The sequence below is a fragment of the Rattus norvegicus genome, chromosome 1, assembly GCF_021556685.1.
Source record: "Rattus norvegicus strain SHRSP/BbbUtx chromosome 1, alternate assembly SHRSP_T2T, whole genome shotgun sequence".
Lineage (NCBI taxonomy): Eukaryota > Metazoa > Chordata > Mammalia > Rodentia > Muridae > Rattus > Rattus norvegicus.
Genome location: NC_141534.1, coordinates 166,171,332 through 166,184,470, shown reverse-complemented (window position 1 = coordinate 166,184,470; position 13,139 = coordinate 166,171,332). Strand labels below are relative to the sequence as shown.

Genomic DNA, 13,139 nt, shown 5'->3' with positions numbered 1-13,139 from the left:
TTGGATTAGTGGTCAAGAGTGTCAGCTAAAGGCCAAGTGGTTCTTGGCTTCAGAAGCTGCTGGGATGTGGGGATGCTCAGGGTGAGGAAGGCGCATGAGACCAGCTCCAGAGATTCAAATACACTAAGATACATGCATGGTGAGCTTTGTAGCAACAGGGAGGGGTCAGGACACTCTGATAGGTCAAGCAAAACACCCCTAAGACACTGAATCTACCATACACAGCTGCTGGTCCACACTGAGTACCAGTATAGGTAAGAGCTACTCTGCTGCCAGACCTCTGCCAGGCCTCTGCTATGCACCCCGCCCCCACTCCCCTGCCCCACCACCCCAGCATTGAAAAGAGATAAAGTTGGGGAAGGAGATGAGGCAGAAATTCTACTGCAGGCTTCTCTTCAGAGAGAAAAGTGGTAGCTTTGAATAGATTGGCTTCTTAGCTATAAAACCCACGGGCTGCTGTAATGGCCGTAGAGCATGATTCACCAAGTTATGAGACTTTCCCAAGCATTGCATACATTATATGATGTGACTCTCCCTAAACCACCTCATCAAGAATAAAGAACTTCACTATAGAATAAATTGTTAGTACTATTCGTGTGTGTGTGTGTGTGTGTGTGTGTGTGTGTGTGTGTGTATGTCACATGTGGGGATGAGCATGGAGGTCAGAGGAAGACATCAGATCCCCTGGTCCTGGGACTACAACTGGTTTTAAGCTACCTAATATGGGTGCTGGGAACAGAACTTAGGTCCTCTGGAAGAGCAGGAATCGATCCACTGAGCCATCTTTCCAGTCCCAATTATTTTTAATTGTGTGTGGTTTCCCTGACTCTCATTATTCCTCTGAGACTACCCCCCTCACATGACGACCATGCCAGCAGGAAGCTCTGTTTACAAACTGGAACTCAGTCCTTCAACCAGCTATTTGGCTGCGACTACTGCAGTTTCTATTAATTCTTGGACAGGCAGTCAAGTGGCAGCTGCTACAGAATGAGTTTTTCTTTCCAATCCTTTTTATCTCCAAACAGAGGATTGCATTCTGCATTGGTACTGAGAGCAGAGCCGGTTTCTCTTTGTAGTGAAATCTTTACCAAAGCATGAAAGCAGAATGAATGACTGTGCTGTAAATGCAGGATGCCAGCTCACGGCAGGGACCTCTCTATTGGCTGACATCAACCTGCTGGAGTCCCAAGCAAAGACACACTAGGAAGACCCAAATTGGAGCTGGGTGGCTCAGTGGTTAAGAGCACTTGCTGCTTTTTCAGGGGACCAGGTCCAGTTCTCAGCCCCACACTGTGGCTCACAACCATTTGTTACTCCAGATACGAAGCCCTCTTCTCACGTATACAGACACCACATGCATGTGGTGGACATGCGTGATGCAGGCAAAATCCTAGACACATAAAAATGAATCATTTTTAATGGAAGACCGAGATTTAGAGTTCTTGGGGTTTGGGTCCTGCCAGACCTTGCTTGCTCTGTCACGTTAAGCCAGTCACTTGATCCTGAACCTCTGTGTCCTAATCTATTAAACAGGAGTAACAAATTCGTCCTTGAAGATTAGTTTGAGATTAAATTACATCAAGTGTGCAAGTCTATATCTAATGCTTCTAGCACACAGTCTGTTCTGGTTATAAATGCATCAAACAAGGTCAGCATTAAGAGGTGATGACTTTTATCCCTTTAATTTTATGGTAGAGGACTGGGAAGATGGGTCAGTAGTTAAGGATTCATAGTGCTCTTACAGGAGACCTGAATTCATGACACCCAGATTAGGCAGCTCACAACAGCCTGTAACTCCAGCTCCAGGGGATTCCATGCCTTCTTTTGGCCTCTGTGGGTGTTACACTCATGTGCCCCTCCCCCATATCCGTATGTGCACGTGCACGCGCATGCGCGTGCTCACATGTCTTTAGTACCAGCACTTGGGAGGGAGAAGCAGGCAGATTTCTGATTTCAAGGCTAGTCTGGTCTACAAAGTAAGTTTCAGCATAATCAGGGCTACACAGAGAAACCCTGTCTCAAAAAACCAACCAACCAACCAACCAACCAACCAAACAAACAAACAAAAAAAAAAAAAAACAAAAAAAAGGGAAGAAAAACCAAACTTGTCTTTCCTGAGCCTCACACCTGCTGTCTGTAAAATAGAGCCGTCATTTACCTTTTCTGAAGTACTATAAAGGTTGTTTTGATTTGGGGACATTAGGGATTAAATGTAGCCATCCCTAGGCTAAGCACTGAGCTAATCCCAGACTCTACAAGTATTTTCTTTCTTTTATAAAAACAAATTTTTTTTATCCCACTGCATCGAAGCCAGCCTCTTCACAGTCCTCTTATTTGTTGGGATTTGAGAGTGAGGGGGTGAGAGGAAGGAGGCAAAGAGGGGGCTTGAAAGGGGGCATGGAGAGAGATGGAGAGATGGCTCAGCGGTTAAGAGCACCCGACTGCTCTTCCAGAGGTCATGAGTTCAATTCCCAGCAACCACATGGTGGCTCACAACCATCTGTAAAGAGATTTGATGCCCCCTTCTGGTGTATCTGAAGACAGCTACAGTGTACTTATATATATAATAAATAAAATAAATCTTTAAAAAAAAAAAAGAAAGGGGGCATGGCAGATGTATTTTCTTAAGAGCCCTCCTGCTCTTCAGAATGGCGCAAGAGAGGAGAGCCCTCTCTCCTTTCTAGCTGGGATCATTTAACACAGCACCAGCAGGGGACAGCCCGAATTCTCTGCCTCAAGGACACTGATGGATGGCTCTCCCGTGACTGCCTTGGCTAACAAAACTCGAGACAGGACAAAGGAAGAAAAAGAGGCAGATTCAAAGGCTGTGATTCTGTGATCTCACGGTTCTTTCTGACACAGGCCTCAGCAGGAGACGAGGGAAATTCACTTATCACCTCTGATATATGGAGGGGGAGCCAGGAAGGGACATGAAGGCCAGTTCTACAGGAAGAGCAGTGGAAAATGATCATCTCTGGTCCCCGGAGATAAGCACTGAGCATCCAATTGTGTCATTTAGCTAGGATGATCCAGTTCCATTAGCAATGTCACCGACTAAGGCATCTCTGTTTTCATTGGCTGTTTTGGACACCACCAAACATATATGTGAGTGAATTTATTTTATTTTTTAAAGAAGTTTAAATTTTTTTTAAAATTATGTGGGTGTGTCTGTGGCAGAACTTGTGCACATGTGTGTAGGTACCTAAGGAGACCAGAAGGGGGCAGTTGATTCCCTGGAGCTGGAGTTAGGACATTGTGAGCCACACACTCTGGGTTCTGAAATCCAAGTGGGTCCTCTAAGTATGTGCTCTTAAGCACTGAGTTGTCTCTCCAGCCCCAAATGAACGAGTTTCTACCAGAGGTGAGCTTACCTTTGTGAGCACAGAGGACACAGATCTGACTTTAAATCCATTCATTTACTCAACAGTTTCAAAATTCTAAGAGCTTCTTTTGATTTTTTTCTATGTTCATGGCTTTGGGGACCAGTGTCAGCTCTGAGGCCTCCAGGGCAGTGGATTCACTTTCCTGAGCCTTCTGATTTAATCCTCACGTTACTGTATCCCAGCTTGATAGAGGAGATTCCCAGGAAAAACACTGACAAAGAATACTCTGATGCAAGAGATATACAACCATGCTAAAGACACAGGAGTGTGCAAAGGACACAGGGCTGAGTTAAGGACACAGGAGTGTGCATCTGAGCTAAGGACACAGGAAGTGTGTAGTAGCCATGCTAAGGACACAGGAGTGTGTGGCTGTGTTAAGGACACAGGAAGTATGTAGCTGTGTCTGGGAGGTTTATTCTGCTTAGAGAAGTGGGACAGTAGCAAAAAAAAAAAAAAAAAAAAGGAAGCACAAGTTGAACATTGGTGGCATAGATTGGTGGGGGTGGCGGGCTCGGTATAGCCATGGGCATTGAAAATAGGTTCTACCAGATGTGGCTGTGGCCGGAGACACTGGAAGGTGTAGCCACGGTGGGCATCCACGGCCCTGAGTGCCATCCCTGGAGCCTGAGTGTTGGCAGCTTGACTCAGAGTCCCCAAGTCCTTGAACTCTTCTGCCCAGATCAGAAGCAGGAAAGGCAGAATAGCACAAAGCCAGCCTCCAGGGGCTTCCAACCTGGTTTTGGTAGAAAGGACTTCGAGGTACTGACTCGGGGGAGCCATGACCTGGGTATGCATTTCTGTCTTGGCCTAGCATCTTTACTGGTTTTTGTTTGCGAGACATGGTCTCCTTATCATACACCAGTTAGCCCCACACTTAGAATCCTCCTGCTTTAGCCTCCTGAGTGCTGGGTCTGTGGATGGGCTTTTCTGATCTGGGGAAGCTGCACACTTCTGCTCATCTCCACCATAAGCAGGGAATGAAGGTCTGTGAGTCTGTTCCGTTGCCAGTCTCTCTCACCAGCGTTTCCAAAGCACCTCTGCTTCCTTGAAAGTCTCCAGATAAGAATAGTGTGGGCTCTTCAGAGACTTGTGTATTGATCAAGAAAGATACCAACGCTTTTCAAAATATTGTACAGGAAACCTCTTAATGAGTGCCTTAAACCTCTTAAAACTGTCTTTGTTATTCGTAATTTTGAAGTATAAAGGCCTTTTTATTATTAATTCATTGAGCTTTCTCACACCAAATTACTAATGAAGTAATTGCCAGCATAATTGCTATATAATTACTAGGGAGGCGGGAAGGAAAACGCAGAGTGAACCAAGCAGCTGGCTGTGGGCTGTCAGAGGTCTGAGGCTCTGCTCAGAGAAAGTCAGAGAAGAACGGTTATCAGTTCGTAAAACGGGAGTTTCTGTACTGAAAAGGTAACCAGATGAGGAGGTTCGGGGGAGGGGCATTCTCAGGCCCCACTGGTGCTTGGGGCTATCGGGATGGGTATGAAAGAGCCTCGAGAACTGTCCAGAAATTATCTTCCAGGCAGTATTTCCACCACGTCGTGGGAAAGATGATATGACTTAGCCTCGCTGTACTGCAGTGAAATATGAAACAGACCCTCTAGCTGTGTCACGAGGAAAGACGATCCAGAGTCCAAGTGGCTTTAAATAGCCACAGGTAGCCATGAATATCTTATAAGGGATGGATAATTATAGGACAATGTCTTGTCTAGGTGGGCAGTTTATATCAATATCAATTGGCTCTGAGTTCATTGTGTGGACGTTTTGTGGAGGGAGAATTTACTGATATAAATCTGGTTGATAAATTACAAGCTTCTAGAGTTTTGACTTTACTAGAATATTGAGAATTGTGACAATAACCACAGGGGGCAGATGACTGGGAACGTGAGCAGAGTCTATAGCAAAAGAGCCGTGAGATAGGCGGTTGGTACATGGGGCTAGCCGTGGAAGCAGCGAGAAGAGAGTAGCGGGAGATAGCATGCATGGGATGCTACTTTATTTTTATTTTTATTTATTTATTTATTTTTTTAGTATTTCCCACTACAACAGACACCAAGGCACGAGTGGCATCTTGGTGCTCAGTCTCCAGTCCCTCAGACACGGAGGCTCACATAGCATCCGTCAGCAGAGGACCCCATTCCCTAACACCAAAGAGCTTAGCATATGTTCAGTTATTTTTACCCATGTATTTTCCCTCGAAATGACCCAAATCCTTTTCATTTTGTCTGTCAGTTCATATTTTTAAAACTCTGAGGTAAAAATAGAAACCTACGAGGCTAAATAAGGAATTTGAACCACACAGCTGCGTCCATGGCTAAGTTGTGACTGGAGTGTCCTCACAGTCTGAGGGTTGGCTGCTTGGCTTCGAGCCTTCGGAGGATATCAGAACATCTGTAATGCTAGCCTCCCTGCACAGCTGGCCCGAGGCAGCTGAGCCTCCATAGGAAGGCTTTGTTTGGGGAGACAGGATAATTCTCACTTGTGTGTCTAATGCTGAGCTCAGCTCGCAGCCTACACATGATATCTTATATGTAAGACTCAAGTGTGTATTGTGTAGAATTTTGCTCTTTCAATGCAAGGCTAGAGGGCAACTAGCATTGTTTCTCCGGGCTGGTCTCAGGCTCGTCCATCCAGGCTACTTAGCAGTACACAGGGTTGACGTGAAGGGCTGGTTAAAGCTCAGGCTCCCGTCAGAGTTGGATTCTGACTCCAGGAGGCTATTTAAGCAGCACTCCAGGGGACTCCAGTCCAGGCCCATGGATGATGTATAATCAGAGAAGTACTTGAAACAGACACAGAAGGGACCCAGGTCACAGGGTGTCTCAGTTAGGGCTTAATTACTGTGAAGAGACAGCATGACCGGGGAAACTCATTGGTTGGGGCTGGCTTACAGTCTCAGGGGTTCAGTCCATTATCATCATGACAGGGAACGTGGCAGAATCCAGGCAGGTATGGTGCTGGAGGATCGCTTGATCCGCAGGCAATAGAAGGGGACTGGAGGGCTGGAAGGATGGCTCAGTAGTTAAGAGCACTGACTGCCCTTCCCAAGTTCAATTCCCAGCAACCACATGGTGGCTCACAACCATCTGTAATGGGGATCTGATGCCTTCTTCTGGTGTGTCTGAAGACAGTGACAGTGTAATCACATACATAAAATAAATAAATCTTTAAAAAGTGTGTATGTGCGGGGGGGACAGACCTGGAATTCCACACTGGGAGGAGCTTAATTTAAGCATAGGAGACCTCAGAGCCCACCTCCACAGTAACACACTTCCTCCAACAAGGCCACCTCTCCTAATAGTGCCATTCCCTGTGGGTCAAGTACTCAAATACATGAGTCTGTGGGGGCCAAACCTATTCAAACACCACAGAATCTGTCCTAGGTAGGCAGCTCGCTGGTGAATGCTGGCAGCTGGGCTCCTTTGCCCTCATCTGCCCTGCTCAAAAGTCATTCTTCAAAAGTGCATCCGAGAAAAAATAAGGCTCTCTCTCTCTCCCTCTTCACTCAGAGTGTGCTTCTTTTTGTTAAACACAGCTGTCTAACCCCATACAACTCAAGTTAAATGGCTGCCCTCTCTGAATTTAGGCATGCTTCTGATGTTTTGGAATCTGGGCTCTTAGTGTGCTGGCTAGTTTGGGTCAGCTTGACACAAGCTATGGTCATTTGTGAGGAGGGAAATGTTTCCTGAAGACCAGGCTGAAAGCAGACAAGCCTGTAAGGCATTTTCCTAATTAGTGACAGGTAGGGGAGCTTGAAGCCATTGTGGGTGTTGCTATCCCTCAGCTGGTGGTCTTGGGTTTTATAAGACAGCAGACTGGGAAAGCCATGAGGGGCAAGCCAGTAAGCAACGCTCCATGGCCTCTGCATCAGCTCCTGCCTCCAGGTTCCTACCCTGTTTGAGTTCCCTCAGTGGAACCTTTTGCCTCCCTCAGTGGACTGTGATTCAGGATATATAAAGCAAACAAGCTCTTCCACAAGTTGCTTTTGGTTATGGAGTTTCATCACAGCAATAGTAACCCTAAGACACAGACCCTGGTCAACTGCTCACACCCCACATCAGAGCTAGGCCATCTCTGAGATGGTAAGTAACTCGTCTATGAGTTTGCCTTTTGTGTGCAAACCCACCCATCCATGCCATTCCCCAAGCACCTTCTTTATTAGGCTCTCATGGCTGAATCTCTCCTGCCTCTCTAGGGCAGCCATTAAGCACCAAGGACAGTCCTGCTCAGAGCTCTCCTGAGTTTAACTAGTTGTTCTATTGCCCACTAATTCCACTCACCCATTCCTTCCTGGGGAAAGCAAGGCAGAGGCTCTGGCCTGTTCCCTGCCTGCTCCTTCTGTTGCCCAACCACCCCAGTGATGAGGACACAGGTCTTGTTATCATCCTTTTGGGGTTCCCTTTGGAAAACTCTTTTCTGTAATTCCTTGCTGATCTCCTGGCCTATCCACACCTGAAATAATAAAATGCACGTTTTAAACCAGCCCCCAGACTGAGCTGGAAGCCCAGTCTAATAATCTGAAATGAAATTATTTCACTATCCACTGTCTCAGAGCCTATCTTGGTGGCAGGCACCTTTAATCTCAGCACTCACGAGGCAGCGGTAGGTGGGTCTCTGTGAATCTGAGGCCAACCTGGGCTACACAGCTATTGGATTCCCTCAGTGTCTCATTTGGTGTGTGGTTCACAGTGTTTGTTACATTTATTGAAGAACTTGGTCAGCAAGCTTGACTGAAGCCTGCTGACCTAGAGCTTGTTCACCTTGGGATTAGGAATTTAGGTCAGTTCTCAAGCTACTCCCAAAGGCGTTGTTCTTCTCAAACAAACCACCCGAGTGAAGAGTGGTCACGGAGCACAGCTATCACAGGCTCCTCTGGACCACGGGAAGTCCTAACACTAAAGCGAGAGAGTTGCAGCCCCCACCTTCTCACTTGCCATGCGCATGATGGTGTTGACTCAGACAATGATGTCCAAGACTTATTTTATTTTTAATTATGTGTCTATGTGCAGGGTATGCACGTGAGTATGGGGCTCACGGAGGCCAGAGGTCTTAGATCCCCTGGAGCTGGAGTTACAGCTGGTTGTGATTTAACAATATGAATGCTGGGAATTGAACTCAGGTCCTCTGGAAGAGCAGTCGGGTGCTCTTAACCGCTGAGCCATCTCTCCAGCCCCAGACAGGAACACTTAAAATGATAGAAATATATCCAATAAAATAAGCCCAGCTATCCATAGGATCTGGGATGGGCTAACCTTAGAGTGGTCTTGTGGGACAAACAAAACCTCATAGAGGCTGCTCAGCACCAGATAAGAGCACAGGACCAGGGGCCCAGGAGCTTACAGTTCATTTCCTATTCTGAGACCATCTCTCTGTGATACAGCGTGCCAGCCTCAGATCTACAAAACGGGAGGGCAGGGCAGGTCACTTACAAAATTCCTTCTGGTCACCAAAGGACCTAAACTGTGGCTTTGAGAGTGGAGCAGTTTCAGAAAGAAGGAAGAAAGAGAGGGAGGAAAGGAAGGAGGGAAGAAGGGAGGGAAGAAAGAGAAAGAAGCTAGTTTTGAAGCAACAGCGATTAAAAAGCTGAATGTAAGAGAAACATCTATCCTGTCTGATTTTGTGTGTCAACTTGTCACAAACTGGAGTTATCACAGAAAGGAGCCTTCCTTGAGGAAATGCCTCCATGAGACCCAGCTGTAAGGCATCGTCTCAATTAGTGATCAAGGGGGGAGGGCCCAGCCCATTATGGGTGGTGCTGTCCCTAGGCGTGTAGTCTTGGGTTCTATAAGAGAGCAAGCTGAGCAAGTTAGAAGAAGCAAGCCAGTAAGTAACATCCTTCCATGGCCTCTGCATCAGCTCCTGCCTCCAGGTTCCTGCCCCGGGTGAGTTCCAGTCCTGACTTCCTTTGGCAATGAACAGCAATGTGGAAGTGTAAGCTGAATAAACTCTTTCCTTCCCAACTTGCTTCTTGACCATGATGTTTTGTGGAAGAATACAAACCCTGACTAGGACAAATTGGTACCAGCATAGTGGTGTATTCCTGTGATAACCTGACCATGTTTTGAGGGAGGACTGTGGAAGGATTTTGGAACTTTAGGCTAAAAGAGCCACTGGGTGTTAAGAACTCTGTGGGGCATTCTGTAGGAGTTTGGAAGATATGCTAAGAACAGTGCAGAAGATGGAGACCTGGTTTGTGAAATTTCAGAGGGAAGATTAAAGACTCTTGTCAGGGCCATTGCTGTTTTGATTGTGAAGGTTCTGTGGTTTTGGTTATCGGGGGCTGAAGAATCAGCTGTGATCAACAAGATACCAGAAGTCCTAAAGTAAAACCTTTGCATTGCTGGGACGATTGACCCGGTTAGCTGCACCTAAGAAATTAGCAGTGATTAAGGAAAGAGATCAGCATCACTAACATGAAATCATCTGGGAAGTTATTTCCTAAGAGCATAGAGAAGCTGTGTTCGAGAGGCAGCCACAATTGTTCCTCGTGTGGGCAGCCAGACTTGATAATGTATAAGAGGCACTCAGGTGGTTGTGGTTTTGAAACATGAAGGGGTAGCAGCTGATGCTTGGCACTGAGAGAGGCCATGGGTGAAGATGCAGCTTCAGTGACAGTTGAAGGCCCAGGATTGAGGGGGCCATGTGGAGAAGTTGAGGCTTAGCACCATGAAACGAGCCTATGCGAGGCTACTTGTGAAAGTGCAGTTCGGTTGCTGCAGCAGACAGCAGTGTTTTGGAGATGCCAGAGCCATGAGACGACCACCAAGAACAGCAGCAACAGTGGACTACAGGCAGCTGAAGCCTAGAAGACGAGGTGTGTGCTACAAAGCTGGAGACGTGACCCAAGCCCTCAGAGAAGCCCAAAAGATAGTGAGTGGACCCCAGACATTGGACAGTTAGAGTTTGAGTTTGATTTTGATTGTAACTGTGCCCTGATATTTTTTCCTCTTGAAGTAAAAAAGTATTTTAGTGGAGCCCACAAAAGTTAAGAAAAGACTTTGTAAAAAGACTTTGAATTTTGAAAGATATTGGATATCTTAAAGGGATTGAAATTTTTAATATGTAAAGACTTTGGGGACTTTTAAAGTTATTTAGATCTTGGGGATCAATAAGAAAGTAAGGGCTAAGGGTTAATACTGTGTCAAAGGGTCAGTTGTACTGGTTGGTTTTGTGAGCCAACTTGTCACAAGCTGGAGTCATCACAGAAAGGAGCCTCCCTTGAAGAAATGTCTCCATGAGACCCAGCTGTAAGGCATCGTCTCAATTAGTGATCAAGGTGGGGAGGGCCCAGCCCATTGTGGGTGCTGTCATCCCTGGGCTGATGGTCCTCGGTTCTGTAAGAAAGCAAGCTGAGCAAGCCAGGTGAAGCAGTATGTAACATCCCTCCATGGCCTCTGCATCAGTTCCTGCCTCCAGGTTCCTACCCTGTGTGAGTTCCTGTCCTGACTTCCTTCGGTGATGAACAGCAATGTGGAAGTGTGAGCTGAATAAACCCTTTCCTCCCCAACTTGCTCCTTGGTCATGATGTCTGTGCAGGGATAGAAACCCTGACTAAGACAACATCCAATAACAAGAAGAAAGTTAACTACATTTCATAGCTACGTGGCAGAGTGGTGTACAGTCTGAAGGATGCACATGCTGCATTTGTGTGTAGCAACATGTGGCAAAATCCGTTGTTTTATACAAACAGCATCCACTGGTAAATTTGTAAAAAGCTAAATGATGTAACTATTTAAGGTTTCTTAACACTGTATTTGGGGCTGGGGATTTAGCTCAGTGGTAGAGCGCTTACCTAGGAAGCGCAAGGCCCTGGGTTCGGTCCCCAGCTCCGAAAAAAAGAACCAAAAAAAAAAAAAAAAAAAAAAAAAAAAAAAAAAAAAAAAAAACACTGTATTTATCTTGAGGGACATTCGTGTATCGCAGCTTGCATATGGAGGTCAGAAGTCATCTAGTGGGAGTTAGTTCTCTTCTATCATGTGCTGCCTTCCCTGTCTGCACAGTGACCACATGCTCTGGAAGTTGAGTCCAACAGCCCAAAACAAACCAGCAGCTGTGAACCAGGCTCCAGGAAATCTCCCAGCATCTGCCTAGGAGGCCACCAGAGCAGCTGGGAAAAGGAGTCGGTGCTGGCACCTGGCCTCAATCCATATGACTCCTTTGGTGCAAGTGTATGGTCCTTGGGACCCCACACTGGATGCCAAAGCTGTAGCACAAAACACAGCTGTCACCACAAAGGGAATGAGAGACAGGTTATTCTGAGCCAAATATTAAGTGGTTACAGCCTGGAATACAGAGTCAGGTTTCCTTGACTGTGTATTCTACTACAGAAGTGGTTATGTGAGCTTTAGTTAGTCACAAAACTAAAGAAAATGATAGAGCAGACAGGGAAGGCAGCACATGCACAGTGAAGAGGAACGCAGGGAGAGAGCAGTGTGTGTGTGTGTGTGTGTGTGTGTGTGTGTGTGTGTGTGTGTGTGTGTGTGTGATGTAATCAGTTGCTAGGTCCCTGAGAGCAGACCACCACTGGCCTGATACTAACAGAGGAGTTAAGGTTAGAGGTCCATCCCTCCACCATCTAACTCAGGTTTTTTTCTCCGCTTATTTCCTGTAACCTTGCCCCTTTTAGTCTAGAAATTCTATGGTCATCAAGACACCAAAACTAAGCTGTGGCGGGAGGCAGAGGCAGACAGATCTCTGTGAGTTTAAGGCTAGCATGATCTATAGAGCAAGTTCCAGGACAGCCACGGTGACACCAAGACACCATGTCTCAGGGGAAACAATAATAAAGACCCCAAAACTAAGACACTTGTGCTCTTTAGCCTGGCAGGGTGGAGGGGTCAGGGTGAGCTTGCTCCTAGCATGTGTCCAAGAGTCTCTAAGGAAGCCCGAGGCCACGCTCCCCCCATCTCCACCCCCCAATAGAAAGCATCTAGCTAGCTCACCTGGGAGGAAACATGTTACAGGTGATCAGATGGTGTCTTGAGTCCCTCCCATTTCGATAAATATGCACAATAAATCTGAGGCGAGATCTTCCAAAAACCAAGGCAGCTATTCCAACAAACTGTGCTTGAATCTGAGCTCAACATAGATCTCTATAGCTAAGTATAGAGGTTTTCAGTTTCAAGAAAGAAAACAAAACATTAAAATAAAAAACAAAAATTCAAGGAAAGACGAAGCACTTAAAAAAAAATCATGCTGGTACTCCAGCTGGTTTTATGGTTAATTACAGAGAATGTCTGATATTCCCAAACTCCTTTTTTTAAGTGCTAAAATAGGAATCCTAGGCCAAAAAAAACAACCAAAACCAAAAACTGGGCAGCCTACCTCAAAATCTAAAAATATCTAGGAAGAAAAGATGAAATCATGTGTTTACAAGAGACAGAGAGATGAGCGACAGAGAGAGACAGAGACAAAGAGAGAGACAGACAGAAAGAGAGATAGACAGAGTGAGAGAGAGACAGGGACAGAGAGAGACAGGGACTGAGAGAGACAGGGACTGAGAGAGACAGACACAGAGACAGAGACAGAGAGAGACAGAAACAGAGAGTGAGACAGAGACAGAGAGATTGACTGATTTTTGGAAGCTATGAAAACGAAAGCCAAAGCAACCTGGTTATCCTGGTTATTCAAGATCACGATCTCAAACCATCCCAGCTGAATTATGGAGGTGCAGATTTTAATTATTCTCTCTTGCTGTTTGCTGCTGCACAGAACATTGGAAGCTTCCTTACCCTGGCAGTGGCA

The 13,139-nt window shown here is 46.1% G+C and overlaps 1 protein-coding gene across 5 annotated transcripts in view; it reads right to left on the bottom strand.

Moving 5' to 3' along the window:
• Positions 1-13,139, bottom strand: part of Map6 (microtubule-associated protein 6) — a 66,158-nt gene that overhangs the window by 35,414 nt on the left and 17,605 nt on the right.